This window comes from Sinohyriopsis cumingii, chromosome 1 (genome assembly GCF_028554795.1).
Source record: "Sinohyriopsis cumingii isolate HCF-2022 chromosome 1, ASM2855479v2, whole genome shotgun sequence".
NCBI classification, from domain to species: domain Eukaryota; kingdom Metazoa; phylum Mollusca; class Bivalvia; order Unionida; family Unionidae; genus Sinohyriopsis; species Sinohyriopsis cumingii.
Genome location: NC_142961.1, coordinates 173,529,221 through 173,541,487, shown reverse-complemented (window position 1 = coordinate 173,541,487; position 12,267 = coordinate 173,529,221). Strand labels below are relative to the sequence as shown.

Below are 12,267 nucleotides of genomic sequence, written 5' to 3'. Positions count from 1 at the left end.
GCAAGGCAGCTGTTAGTACCATTTTTGTAAGTCTGTGGTATGACTCGGCCAGGGTTCGAATCCACGACCTCCTGCTTCCGAGGGAGATGCTCTAACCACCAGGCCACCTGAGCGGTGAGGTTGAAAGAAAACCTTCAAACTGCTCTCAAAAGAATTGAAAATGGTATGGTCCTCAATAAGGACAAAACAAAGACATTGTTGATAATTACACTGCAGAGAAGAAAAAGATGGCAAGCTGATATGCTGCATGTTCTTTATAATAAATCTGATCTGAAAATGACGTGTTTAGATAGAATTCTTGGAATATTTATAAACAATAACTTGCAATGGTATCACAACATAAATTATATTTCAAATTAAAAAATTTGTATCTTTGGCTCCCAAGAAAATCAAGGCCTTAATTCCATTACATTACTGAGTTACTTTTTCAGAAGTTACATTCCACTGCATCTAGACTACCATAATATAATTTGTGAGAACACAACTGCTACAAATATGAAAAATTTCCAGACTTCAGGAAAGGGCATGTAAAATAATTCTTGATCAGCAAACGGAAAATATTCAAAAATGCAACGCTTACAAAGTATTATCAATACATTAAAGCTTGTGTGTTTGATTTCAATTTTTAATGCAGCTTTAACAATTTTTCAGTAATACTGCTAATATGTCTGCAGTGTGGTAGTCTATAGTGATGTTAGCACTGGGGCATCATGTCACAGACATGTAGCATCATGTCTCACCCAGTCACATTATCCTGACACAAGGCTGACCAGTCCTAACACTAACCTCCTAATGCTGAGCGCTTTGCGAGGCAGCTGTTAGAACCATTTTTATAAGCCTTTGGTATAACTCGGCCAGGGTTGGAACCAGCGACCTCCCACATCCTAGGCAGACACCCTAACCACTAGGCCACTGGAATGGTCAATACATGAAAGAATATTTTTGAGAAAGGCCAAAGTAATGTACAAGGAGTTTACAAAATCTGCACCAAAGTATCTAACCATCATTTTCAAGGAAAGTGAATCTGCTGGCACCCCAACTCTAAGATCATTAAAAGGACAAAATTTCAAAGTACTCAAGCCAAATTAGGAGCTATTAAAAAATAACTTTAAATTTACAGGTGCGCTTGCTCAAAATAACATTCCACATGATATTAAATCATCTCCTAGCATGCATCTCATCCTTCCACAATAGGTGTATTAGATAGATGAGATCATAAAATATATATCAAAGATATAAATTTAAAAAAACATGGTGTACTTGTTAAAGTATATCTTACACCACCCACCTGTGCTTCATTTTCATTTCTACAGCAATGAAGCATTTATGTGAATACTTGTTTATATAGTGTATATATGCTGGTTTGTGCATGTGTGTCTGTGAACATAATATTATTAGCTTGTATCTTATATGTACATGTACATAACAGAGGGCATATAGGAAGATTAGTTTCTTATCCAAAGTATGTATACATAGTTACACAGACACAGAATGACACACACAGAGCATTAATAATAAGCTAAATTTATATATGGACATAATAAACAATTTTTTTTAATGAACATGCTCCAACTAGGTACATGTACATTATATATATATGTCACGTTTGCTCAACCCCAGTTTGTAAGTCATGTATAAACTAAGGTATTATTACAAGCCATCTTTGATGTCTGAACATGCTCTGTAGATAACCATATGTTGTGCTGTATATTCGTGTCCGTACTTAGCATGGATCGAATTAAAGCGACATCCAATTGGAACTGAGATAGAGGGTGTGATAGCTATGTCGATCTGAATTATAACTTCTAATTAGCAAGCGAAAATTTAGTCTTGCCTAGGAACTGATGAGCAATATAGGAGATTCTAAGGAAAGACAAAGCTTCGTAAAGGTCAGTTAAGTTATTTGCTCGATTTTGCAGATTATTAAGGCATTGTAATTGTAATTGTAATTATGTGTAGTATGTATACTTAATAGGATCGTTTACTACGTAGAATTACCTTTGTAGTGTTTGATTTACATGCGTATTTGAGAAATGAGCTTGAGTATTATGTAGAGAATTATGTAGATTATTAGCTTGTGGTCAGAATTAATTTGTCATTCGCTAATAGGTTACTTCATACTAAACTAGTTCACTTATTCATGTGATATGTTAGAGTATACACATGCTTCAATTGTGAATTTGGGAACTGGTTGAAGAGTGTAAGATTAGTTAATATGGATGCATGGATATTTTAATATTTGTGTATTTTGTATGAGTTGTAATGTAAAGAATGCTTCTGATTGCTGTGATATTGTTTAGTATAATGGGATTAGGAATATGTACTGATGTGACGCAATTTATTGATGTATGTATGAGAAGTAACTGATACCGTGGTTTTATTACGACATTGATTTACCATACAAGAACGTAAGAGTATTTCAATGCGAATGAATGCATGACCAAAGAATTTAATAGCTGTTATCTGATGATAGGCTGGGTGTAGTGTGAGATGAGAGGGCTTAGGAAAATATTGTACCATTCTTGTGTTTTCACAGGAAGCTTTTTGGGGAAAAGAACTTCTGGTTCAGTGAGTCCCTAGTCTCTAAGAGGGGAGATGGAAGTAAGACTAGCAGGGCAGTCAGAGTCAACAAGTCTGGTTGGTATAGAGTCAAGGAGGAAAAGAAGACAAGGAGGAGAAAGTGGAAAAGGAGGAGAAGTATAAAGAAGTCAAGGAGGAGAAGGAATTTGGAGAAAGTCAGGAGGAAGAGAAAGAATTGGAGGAATAGGAGAGAAGAATACGCAGATGAGTAGAATACAAGGACAGGTGGAAAGCTATCTCACACTGATGCAATAGGCTATCACAGGGTCGAGCGGAAAGAGAGTACATGGGAAATTTTAATCATTGGATTATTGAATTGTCATTATATTGTTATTAGTTGAATTTCATTTTTTTGGTATATTCAATCATTAACCGTTGGCATTGCTGACTGGGGACTCAGAGCTTTACGTCTATCTTTCACTAATTTAACTTCCAACCAAAATCAAGCCTGGTTGGGACTTCTATAATAATTTAAATAAATATTGGAAGCACTCCACCCCACACCTACCACAGTGACAGCATAACAAACCATGTCACACCACTATATATATATATATATATATATATATATATATATATATATATATATATATATATATATATATATATACACACACACACACACACATACACATACAAGTAGTGAGACAACAAAATGGAAGGTTGGTGAATTTATACTTTAAGCTGTAATGTATATGTCAAATCAACAGATTCCACTTTTCATCTATTAGATTATAATTAAATGCATTTATATTGGTACTTTCTCTAATTTCCTTGGGGATTCTGTTCCAAATTAGTGATCCTGAATATTGAAAACTTTTTTTCAACAAATTCTTTATTTGGTTTTGGGATGGAAAGGTGGCTAGCTAAAACTGATCTTAAATGGAGAGCTGCCTTGTTTTCTAGCATGAAATAATTAACTGAGATATAATGGGGCCATATTGTTTGAAACTTTGTTCAGAAGCCTGGCCTTTCTCAAAAATATTTGTTCACTTACTGTTATCATTCACTGAAATGTTAGCACATCATATTTATTCTAGGCAGTGCCACCGACCCTTAAGGACCCATACTTAGCGTTTATTCTTGGCTATGCAACTGACCCATAGGGATCCATACAATACTGTTTATTCTAGGCTGTGCTATTGACTCAGGTAAGGACCCATACAGGAGTTTATTCTAGACCATGCCACTAAACCTTACTTTTCATTCTTGGCACAATTAAGCTGCCTCTATGGCACATAAAAGTTCCCATAAATGAAGATAAATCAATGCGATAGTTGATTTTGGACTGAATGGAGTTCACACCAAGATGGCTTACTAAGCAAGTAACTTTATGTGTGAGAAGGATTAGACCATCAATTTTATTGGCTGACAAAGCATTTTTACTGATTCTGATTAGCTTTCTTGCAATTCAACAGCACATGGCTAAAGATTATGGATAAAAAAGGTAACAAAAAAAAGGATAAAATAAACAGATGAAATCTCCAGCAAAACTTACTGGTATTTATTTCCAATGCATTTTACAGGAGGAAAATGTAAACTTGAGTGTCAAAAATGAAATCTTTAGAAAGGCAATGCCTGTTTAAGCATGAGAAGTTCCCAGTGCTGAATGCATATACAGGTGGGTAGGTTGACAAAAAAAAGGGAAAATTCTCTAATGATAAACAGGCGAGAGCTTGGGAAAGCACAAGGTTAGTCTCAATTGTGTGCAATGTATATTCATTGATGTAAGTTTGTAAATATTACTGAATGTATTCATTTTAAATTCATGCTTCCATTTTCCTTGAGTTCAGAAATAATAGTCCATGTTTATGATTCATGTTTGTAAGAATGTCAAAGAATATTTCATTACAAGAATGGGTTTGGATTTTGTTGTTTTCTATGTAAAAGAAATCGCATAGTAAGATTTTGTGCATTTCTTCTAATGTCAATTGTGTAAATATTAAATTATCTGTCTTAAATGATTTGTATCATTTATGATGAAGATTGATTTTCCTTTGTCTTGAAATCTGTGCCAATGAATCACTAATTAGCAAAATAACATAGTTAGGATAAGGAGAAAAGTCCATTAATTTGTGTTTAATTAAGCATGAATTCTCTTGTGAGTAACATGTGTCAACTGATCAGTCACCTGGTATGGCCAAGGCGGGGCAATGACAGTATCAAAAAGAGCTAATTATGTCATGGTTCTCAGTTAAAAATGCAGTAGCCGCTAACCAGGCATCGATTTATGATAATAGGTTTGTGTATTTGTGCGAATGACCACAGCTTGTTCTGTAGATTCTGATAAAGATAGACAATATCTAGCAAAGAGAGTGGAAATATTTGTTAATCCCAGAAGAAGAAAAACAAAACAAAACCTGTCAGCATTTAGGAAGGGTGTTAAATATTTATTTTAAGGAAAAACAAGACAGCTCCATACAGACTGCACAGAGGAAAGGTGGTGCAGTCTGCAACCAAGAGGTTGTTGGCCCGAAGAGGCTAGAGAGAAAGAAAGAAAGAGATGGAAATGCCAACTGACTACCAGCAGTGATTTAGGAAAGACCAAAAGAACAAGGTGATGCTGTCACACTGGCAATCTGAGTTTGATCAGTCACTCTATATCACATGATGAAATCTGTTCTCTCAGTAACAGAACGACTAATTGAAATTTGCATAATTTTGTAACTTCCTTGCTGAAAGTGAAACATTCACACATCATTTTCAATTTCATTTTGTTTATGTAACTCATTAAATTTTTGTATTGGCTTGTGTTGTTCTCTTCTTTATCTCTGCTCAGACCTCTGTTATTCCATCCATTTATTTCATATATTATTTTATTAGTTACTTGATCCAGGCAACAACACAGGGGTCAGTCGTTTCTTAGATAACATGACTGAAAACCCTAATGAGTGAGGAAGACCTCTCATGTCATCGAGCACTCCATGACAATGACCTGAATGCTTGGATTACTATGTCAGTAAATGAGTGAGGAAGACCTCTCATGTCATCCAGCACTCCATGACAATGACCCAATGTTTGGATTACTATGTCAGTACTTTTTGTCTGTATGAGAACTTTTGTGCTATTTCCAAGTCAGGGAAGATTATTTTTACTAGATCTGCAACATGTTCTGCTACAGTAACTGAGAAATTATGTTCAGCTGTAAAGATGGCAAATAGTGTCTTGGAATGTATACCTGTATCCAGATTTCATGCAGATTCCACGAATATGGATTTCAGTAATGGCATATTTGTTGTCACATTTAACATGTTTTAATATGATGCATGACACATAATGTCATTCTTGACACCATAGCAGATTTTATAATCAGCTTTACTTGAAGGCAAAATGCATATTCATGTCCTTTGAACTTGATTCCAAGGAATGAAGTTACCATTTTCATCTATCACTTTAGAATAGGGAGATAATGCACACTTAGCTCAACATACTTTAAACACTGAAGAAACACTGTTTGATGCTAGTTAAGCTCTTTATTCTGGCTATAATCAATTAATCTCTTTAATCCTTCCAAAATTACTTTTGATTTACACATAATTTAATCCACGTTGACAAACTTCAAACGCTGAAGCCAACAGATTCAAAGGGATGTTAACTGTTTTATGCTGCTTGAAGCTAAAGCCAGTGACATGACTGTTGGCAGTATTGCTGTAAATATATTACACTTGAAGCAAAGTCTGACAAAATAAAAAATTTCAATAGTAATTTTGGGTACACAGGAGATTTCAGCAAGTGACTGGAGGGATAGGAGTCAACTCTCATCTCAGAAGGAAAATCCTCCCACCCTGGACATTCACATGCATGTGTACACAAAGCTGTTGTTGTTGTAGGGTTTAACGCCATTTTTCAGCATTAGATAGGCTATACATGGTGGGCAGTATAAATGGTGGTAGAAGAACCCAGGAAAACCCCAGAAAGAACCACCAACCCATGAGAAGCTACTAACAAGCTTTCTCATGTAACCACATTGGCCAAGCCAGAGACTCGAACCCACGCAGACAGAGGTAAGACGGCAGTGATCCGTAATGGTGAGCGCTTTACACCACTCGGCCACTCGGGGCCCCCTGAACACAAAGTAAAAGAAGGTGTATACTTCATGCTATCTCTTCTCTATGAGTTTTGCCACTGCAGTGGGTGAGCACAGCTGCCTAACAGAATTAATCACTGCAAAAACATTACTTAGATATTTTAACTAGCGGAAGAAAGCATAATGTAATCAACAATTACACAGCTTGCCTCTATTACACTTTTAGTAGTCTCCAGCTGCCGTCAGTGTTCACTCTAGAATGTGCCACTGACCATTTTTTAATATTTGGTGTAATAGAGTTGCTTCTATGGTGATAACTGTTAAATGTAGAGTACGCTCTGTTATTGTATGGAAACTATTTTCTTCTTGCATTCAATGACCTTGACATTTGAATTCCAAAATCAATGGGATTATTTCTTAAAGTAAGTACAAGTTATCTACAAAGTCTGGTAATTATAGATGGTGGATTAGTTCTTTTGTGCAGAATGTGAGTGATCTTAATTTTTAATGCAGCTTTAACAATTTTTCAGTCATATCACTATGATGTCTGCATTGTGGCAGTTTATAGTGATGTCTAGCACTGGGGCATCATGTCACAGACATGTAGCATCATGTCCCACCCAATCACATTATCCTAACACCAGGTTGACCAGTCCTAGCAACAACCTCCTAATTCTGAGCACCTAGCAAGGAAGCTACTTGTACCATTTGTATAAGTCTTTGGTATGACTCAGCTGGGGTTCGAACCTGCAACCTCCTGCAGGTGGACACTTTAACCACTTAGGCCACTGAAGCAGTCCTTTTGTGCAGAAATAAAACTGGCAAAAGACATACAGATGTACACCATCATAACATAATATGCTCCATCTTAATGTGTGTACATAAAAACCTATGTGGCCATGATCTAGATGCAAAAACTTGCCTTTACCAGTAAAATATGAAATGAAGGTCACAGACCGGTTTCTTTCTTTGTAAGTATATAGTACTCACAGAGATGCATACAATCATTCAGTATGAACCATGCTTGAGAAATGAATTTAAAACAAAAAATTTTGTCAAAGTCAGCATGAAATATGGGTCAAACAGACTTACATTTGTGATGAAGGCAGAGTAATCACATTGCATACATTCACCAAGTTTCATAATTCCAGCTTAACAGCATGTATGTACAGTGTATATCAGGCACAAAAAAGCCACAAACCAAATGAATAAACCGAACCTAAGCCGCAAAATGTGAAAGTAGGTCACAGTGATGATCTTGTTGTAAGGATGGGATACTTACAGAGATCATACAGTCATCAAACTAAATGATTCTGACATAAATAGAGGTTGAGAAATGAACTTGTATCACATTTTAAGCAAAGTCTGTCAACCACGAATGTCATATTTATGAATGTGTAGTACTTGTCAAAACCTATTCCCTAACCAAGTTTCATGATTCCATGCATACAGTAACATCGTGGTTACATCAGAGGTGATCAAACTAAGGCCCACAGGCTTGATCTGGCCTGCAGCCTGATTTTATCCACTTATGTACATCACTGGGTGTGGCTATAAAAATCCCATTTGGCCTGCACCCTGGAGGAAGTTGCCCAGGCCTTGTATACATGGCGCAAAAACCTAAGCTAATGGGTTTTTGTTTGTTACAGAGTAACTGCATAACACAAATGGTAAACCTGGGTTGTAAAGGGACATGTATAAGCCTAACTGAATTACCAAGTGTATGGGTTCTACTGCAACTGATGTTGAACAAAGTTTGGAATTTATTACACCTGGTAGTTACTTTACCAATATAATAATAGATGCCAACATCACACATGTTAACCTGATATGAACTTATTTGTACTAAGCTCTTTTTTTTTTTTTACATAATAAATTACAACTGTTAGCCAAATTTGGATTTCAGATAGGTCCTGTTACAAAGACTATAGTCTCACCCTATGAAACAGGATAAAGTAACCAGGACTCAAGCAATTAATTTTTTTCACAATGTAATGATTTTCAAACTGTATATATATAAACATCAACTTGGATTTATGTAGTTAAAACCCTTTTTCTTGGGCCTTTAAATACATGTATATGGTGGGGCCCCGAGTGACTGAGTGGTCTAAAGTGCTCTCCGTTACGGATCACTGTCATCTCACCTCTGTGTGGATATGTGAGAAAGCTTGCCGGTAGTGTCTCGTGGGTCAGTGGTTGTTTCCAGGGTTTTCCCGGGTTCTTCCTCCACCATTAATACTGGCCGCCATATATAGCCTATCTTGTGCTGAAAAATGGCGTTAAACCATATAACAACAACAACAACATGTATATGGCCTCATCCCCTATGATGCCTCTGAAAATCTCACTGCCCATTTCCAAGCTAGGGAAATTGTCACAGGGAAAAATCAGCACCTGGATGCTCCCATCTGGACAGTTGCCATGTACTGATACAGCATTGCACATGTTACCGCTAGCATGAAACCAGCTAGCCATGTTCTCCTCAAATAACATATGGATAGACCATGGAAAGTTGTTGTTGTTGTAGGGTTTAACGCCATTTTTCAGCACGCAATAGGCTATACATGGCGGCCAGCATTAATGGTGGAGGAAGAAACCGGGAAATCCCCGGAAAGAACCACCGACCCTCGAGAAGCTACTGGCAAGCTTTCTCACATATCCACATTGGCCAAATCCGAGACTCGAACCCACGCAGACAGAGGTGAGATGGCAGTGATCCGTAACGGTGAGCGCTTTAGACCACTCGGCCACTCGGGGCCCCGACCATGGAAAGAAGGAAGGTACTAACATTAATACTAGTATGAAATACATGTACATGTAAAACTGAATGTAAAAGTTGAATTTGTTTCATTCACTCATTATGCTTAGGGAGGTAAATAAAAAAAATTAAATCAGTAAAATTTAAAATTATTCTGTTCATGGGCAACTTAATTTTATTGTGCAACATGTTATCCATGATAATGTCATTCTTAAAATACTGGTAGTATTTGTTTTTTTGTCTAAATGGCCTTCTACCCACATATGCAGATTCCAAGGATATGCAGATCCCATGGGTTTACTTGAATGATAAAATGTAAATTTCATTTTGCACCAACATGTACTTGTATCCAAATTCTAGAACCCATCTACTAAAATATGAACACTGTATAACTTATAAAGTGTTGAGGGTTCTATATTATGATTTACAGAATAACCTATGTGACACTGACTTTTCCAGCCCTATTCTAGGGGTCAATAGTCAAAACAGTAAATTTATTAGTTTCTAGCACAGCTAAAGATAGCATCTGTTTGACAGCTGTACCAAAAGTTTCCTCATTTGGAAGGAAGAGAGCCTTTTGGCCTTTTATAATCCCCTAAGGTATTCAGTGTGAAACTATAAACCTAAAATCTGGACCTCATCAAGTTCAATGCAACAAAAATTCAACTACTGTATGGAACTAATTATGTGTAAAAATTATTCCTTAGGGAAGTGTGTAAAATTTGATGCATCTGCACAGGACTGAAAAGATAAAACTCATTAGTAAGCATAAAAAGAGACCAAAGTGGGCCCAAAATTCCTTACCTGGCTGACATCTACCTAAGGCAGTTGTTTGTGAAAAATTCTTGGTTAATACGATGCTTTCTGACAATTACAACTTGTAAATATTTTTGGTAATGGCAGCAAATTGAACAGCTGATTAGCATTATCTGTGCAGATTTGAAAGCCCTCATGCCAAGATGCTTTCTTTGAAATCTGGTCAATTTCTATTAATTGTATTCATGAAGTCATTTACATATTTTTCTCCTTTTTGGTAACAAGGACCACATTTAATAAACGATCAGCATCTTTTGTAAAACATCTGAAAGGTTTCTATATCAGGATGATTTCTGTCAAATCTGGTTAAATTCTGCTGAACAGTAACAGAACAAGTCAAATTATGTTGCTGTTGTTTTTATTTAGTAATGTGATCAAATTGGACAAAAGATCAGAATCATCTGTATAAACCTGAAAGGCTTTTTGATAGAAAGCTTTCTGTCAAATTTGGTTCAATTCTGTTGAATGGTATCTGAGAACAAGTAATAATAAGTTCTGTTTATATTTAGTAATTTTACCAAATTTGAATGATTTGTAAAAACCTGAAAAGCCTTCTTGCCAGGAAGGTCCCTGTCAAATTTTGTTATCTTCTGTTGCCAGGAAACATTGTCATATCTGGTCAAGGTCTGTGGGGCAGTTTCCAAGATGTTTATATTTTTAATAATGGCAACCAAATCTGATAGCACATTTGCATCATTTGTACAATTTCTATAATGCTTTCTGCCATATCTATTTTGCTTCTGTTCAGTAGTTTTTGAGAATGCATTTAAATACCGGTAATCTATTTTTAGTAATAGTGGCTATAAGTAATAACGGATTACTGGTACAAACTTGAAAGGCTTTCAAGATATTTCTCTCAAGTATAGTTAAATGCTGTATAGGTTTCTGAAAAGAAGTAATTTCAAGGTCTGTCTTTTTCAGTAACAGCAGCCTATCTGATGGTGAAGTGGCATGCAAAAATGCTAATAAATCTGATCAAATCTGTGCAGTGCTTTTTAAAAAAAAAGTTGTTAAAGTTTATCTATTTTCAGCAACAGGGGCCATATTTTATAGTAAAAAAAAAATTTATGTTAACCTGCAGGCCTTCAAAACCAGAAGTTTTCTGTTATTTAGTAAAATTCTGTTTAGCAATTATTTTTGTGAAATCATTGTTTATATGTTCTATTTTCAGTAACAGTGGCCATATTTGATGGCAGATCAGAGCCATTTGTAAAAAATTTAAACATCTTCATCATGTCAGGATTCTTTATGTCACATCTGGTCAAATTATACTGACCAGTCTTTTAAACACTGTTTGAAGATTTCACCTTTATAGTAATAACGGCCATATTGAAGGTAGCTTTTGTAAGCAACTAAGAGGTCCTAATCACCATGACCTGAATCATGCCTTTCTGAATACATCAAACAGCCCGTTGATCAAGAGTACTTGAAAGTGTGTAAGATTATTTGGCTCTATTTGAGTCAGAGTACCATCATTTAAAATATACATAATTAATTTAGTTCATACTGATCAAACATCAGATCATAAATGATTGTGCTTTCAACAGGTATAATATGCTCTTAAAACTTTCAAAATTAATTTTGATTTTAAAACATTTCTGTAGGCAGTTTAAGCAATTGGTGTAGAATATGCACATACCTACACTGTTTATCTTGAGCTCTAAAGATGATATCTAAAATGTTATCATAAGCATTAAGTAACCTGGTTGCAAAAATTGCCTCTACATTTGAACAAAAAAACTGAACCTTATGTATAAAATAAATAATGTCCATATCGTAAAAAAGTGTGTGTATGTGTGATTTTGATTTTTAACGTAGCTTTAACAATTTTTCAGTCTTATCACTACAATGTCTGCAGTGTGGCAGTTTATAGTGATGTCTAGCACTGGGGTATCATGCCGCAGACATGTAGCATGATGTCCCACCCAGTAACATTTATCCCGACACCAGGCCGACCAGTCCTAACACTAACCTCATAATGCTGAGCACCAAGTGAGGCAGCTGTTAGTACCATTTTTGTAAGTCTTTGGTATGACTTGGCGGGGGATCAAACCCACGACCTCCCTCATCCGAGGCGGACGCTCTA

The 12,267-nt window shown here is 36.0% G+C and overlaps 1 protein-coding gene across 3 annotated transcripts in view; it reads right to left on the bottom strand.

The window, feature by feature from the left end:
• LOC149808399 (signal-induced proliferation-associated 1-like protein 2) overlaps window positions 1-12,267 on the bottom strand; it is a 210,271-nt gene that overhangs the window by 129,339 nt on the left and 68,665 nt on the right. The gene's annotated exons all lie outside the window — the stretch shown is intronic.